Below are 3,599 nucleotides of genomic sequence, written 5' to 3'. Positions count from 1 at the left end.
AATCCCTTAAATATTTTTCCAGTATACTCTTCTAGGTTTGTGGGAGTTTTATATGTTTTATATTTAAATGTTTAATGCATCCTAGGGCTAGACTCCAAAATGTTAAAACAGCAATGAATTATTTAACCAAACTCCAGGAATAGCATAGTAGAACCCAGCACCAGGAGGGCAGCAAAAAGCTAATTGGAAATTCAAGCTCCTTTTTGCCCAGCATGACTTCCACAGACATGAGCTTGACTTCTCCAGCTAGATTCTCACCTGTCTCTGGTGTTTAAGCATTATATGATCTAGAGTATAAAAACTGCATTTGGTGCAAAGGCAGCAACATGTGAATTGTGATTTGGTCAAACATTCTCCAGTTATGTATCTAAATTTTGTCTCTTAACCGTGTTTTCATCCCCGCTCCCAGACGTCAACTTGTGGATAGCTAGAGGGAATATCCCTGTACCCTCTTTTAGAGGCAGCTCCTCCCCCCACACATCTGCTTTACTGAGGAATCTGCATCATGAGTGGTAGATGTCTCTACGAAATTTCTTCTAGGTAGGTTGTGAGGACACTGCATTAGCATGCCTGCTGTTGGCTCCAGAGCCAAACTGGCTGGGCTTGAATTACATTTCCCTAATGCTGGAACTGTGTAAACGTGGGCAAGTACATTGATCTTTCATCTGATTATTGAGAGCTCCTCTGCAAAGGAATTCCACAAGGGAGACAAATATGGCATGTTCTAGATCCAACCAAAGAGGTCCATCCACAAAAATTTTCACTAGACCTCCTTGTCACCAATCTGCAAATCCTGCTGTTGCCACAAATCTTCCTTATAATGCATCTAAATCATTAGCTATTGCTCATTAAGGTACACATTTGTATCTCAGTCCAATTTTCCTTCCAGAAAAGTGAATACCCAGATATATAGTCATCTTCTAAAGTATTTAGGCTTTGGTGTGTTGTCAGGGTTTGGGGGAGGTTATCATGCATTTATTTTTAGAGACAGAGTCTCACTCTGACTTCCAGGCCAGAGGGCAGTGGCATGATCAGAGCTCACTGCAGCCTCAAACTCCTTGGCTCAAGCCATTCTCCTGCTGCAGCCTTCCAAGTAGCTGGGATGACAAGCATGTGCCACCATGACTGGCTGATTTTTAATTTTGTCTTTTTTTATAGAGACAGGGTCTCACTATGTTGTCCAGGGTAGTCTCAAACTCCTAGCCTCAAAGTGTTGGGATTACAGGCAAGAGCCACTGTGCCTGGCCTAGGATTGTGTTTCTAAAACTTTAATGTGCATGCAAATCAGTTGATATCTTGTAAAAATGAAGACAGATTCAGTAGTCCTTGGGATTCTATAATCCTACATTTCTTAAACATTTCCAGGTGATGCTGCTATTGTTGATGCTGGTCTGAGGCCAGTGTTTTGAACAGAAAGGGTCAAAGTTGCCCTTTCTTGTTCATCAGGTTCTTTCATCATGATGTTTTGTGAGATGGCAAGATCATCAAAGTCCCTCAGTCTTAGCTAATAGAGCCAGACAGTTGACAAGGCCCTGAAGCAATATGATTAAAGTATAACGATATCGCTGCCTAAAAGTTAAATGAGCTATAATTTATAATATTATTTTTGGATTAGCAGTAGAATTATTTTAGGTTTATTGGTATAGAAAAGATACAGTCACCATATTAGTAGCTATTTATCATGTACTGGAGTCTTCAGTGAAAATATCAGCTACAATTGAATTCACAGCCTGATTAAACCTGTGATAACACAGCTCTTCTCTAAGATCCAACAAATATTTGACAAGGTACTGTCACCTGATATCCTCAAGATTAAGTATTGCTTTTGGTTTGCTATTTTGTTAACTAATGGGAACCTCAGGGACTTCTACTTCATGCTTTCTCTCAGGTACTAAATGCTACTCCATATGTCCGAGAAACAGACAGGAATTTTATCAGATGTTGTAAAAAGTATATTTCAACTATGCATATAGGAACTGATAAAACAAACATACAATAGCTTCATGGCCTCACTCTATCTCATTAAGATAAACATGGACCAAAACTTCACTTATTGTCTGAATTCCATAAGCCTCCAATCTGAAGGGTATATTACAAGTAGCATTTTGAACTCACAGCAAATAGCTCCAAATCAGTGTTCCATAATCCTCTAAAAATATATATCCTTACCTAATCCTAACCTTAATCCTCTGTACATTCTGATCCTGGAAGAAGTTCCAGATCCCTTTACGGATGACTGGGTAGAAGATTTACTGAACTCTCTGAGTCTGTCAATTGACACAGGTCTGGAGCCGTAATTCAAGTCATAATAACTCAAGTCTGTTTTTGTGCATCAGCCACAGAGTTATTTTGGTTTCACAGATTAATTAAGACCTTGGAAGGCTATCCATCTATTTCAGTTCTAATAATCAGTCAGCCACCACAAGAGGCCTGGTGCTTATTATGGCAACTACATCTACCTGATCCTTGAGGTTAAGGATCAACATCATTGATCCTATTATTCCCACTGAAAATAGGGACCATATTTCAATGACAGAATCTCCTTTCATTCTAGCCTGAGATAGCAGCACTACACCGCTTTTCTAGGCAACGGGCATTCCCCTTATCTAATGTATCTGTCCATGTCTTGATGAAGAGTGTGTCTCCTGAGCCCTATCGGGGCCAGGATTAGAGGGGGACATAGTTGTACACGATAAATCTACCCCATCTTCCTTGTCCTTAAAATACCTAAACATTTGTATTTTGTTATTTGTATTAAGGTGAATAATGTCTGTATCTCACATTGATTCAGCTTAAGCCACTGTTGAGTTCACTTTTGGTTTACCATCTGAGCAAATAATTAAAATAATTTCTAGACCCTGAAACTTGAACACTAAATCCAAGATTCCTGGGAAGTGTATTTATGTTCCATCCTATCTCATAGAGATTTCCCAGAAGCCATTCATACATGCTTCCCTGGCTTCATCCAATTTAAGTTAGAAAAAACGTTTCAGTCCTTTTATAATGTAAACCTTTTCCTTTTAGGTTTGTTTGTTGTTATTAGCCCTTTGGAATATGCTGCTATTTAGCTCTCACTATTTGACTGAGGATACCCAGGGACAGTAAAGTTAGATCATATGACAACTTGGCATTTTCTTCCAGGCTAACTACCTTGAGTGAAGTCATAATAGTGGCCCTAAGCAAGGCAAGACCAGCATCTCAAACAGAGGCTACTTTTCTTAGGAATGAAAACTCAGAGGGATTCTGAGGTACACTGACTCATCTAAATACTTTAAAATTTGGCCATTTAAAATCTCAGTGTCTAATTTTTTTCCCAACCAAAGCCTTTATTTTTACATGAGACCTAACACAACTGTAACATCAATCAACCTTATAATTCATCAACTGTGAGGTCAGACTCTGTGGTTTCAAGAAAAAATAGTCTCATTTAGGGTCAATATAAAAACTTCCTAGCTGTTTTTCCTTTGTCTTCAGCTCAGAATTTAAAATCTTCAGACAATTATTGTTTTCCCTTAAAGGTCTCCAGTGCAATTATTAATATAGGTGAACTTAAAACCTCACTGTAGTTTTTGTTCCTTTTTTTTTTTTTTTGCAGTTAT

Source organism: Cebus imitator, unplaced genomic scaffold, assembly GCF_001604975.1.
Source record: "Cebus imitator isolate Cc_AM_T3 unplaced genomic scaffold, Cebus_imitator-1.0 Scaffold11, whole genome shotgun sequence".
NCBI lineage: Eukaryota > Metazoa > Chordata > Mammalia > Primates > Cebidae > Cebus > Cebus imitator.
This window is presented reverse-complemented; position numbering follows the sequence as displayed.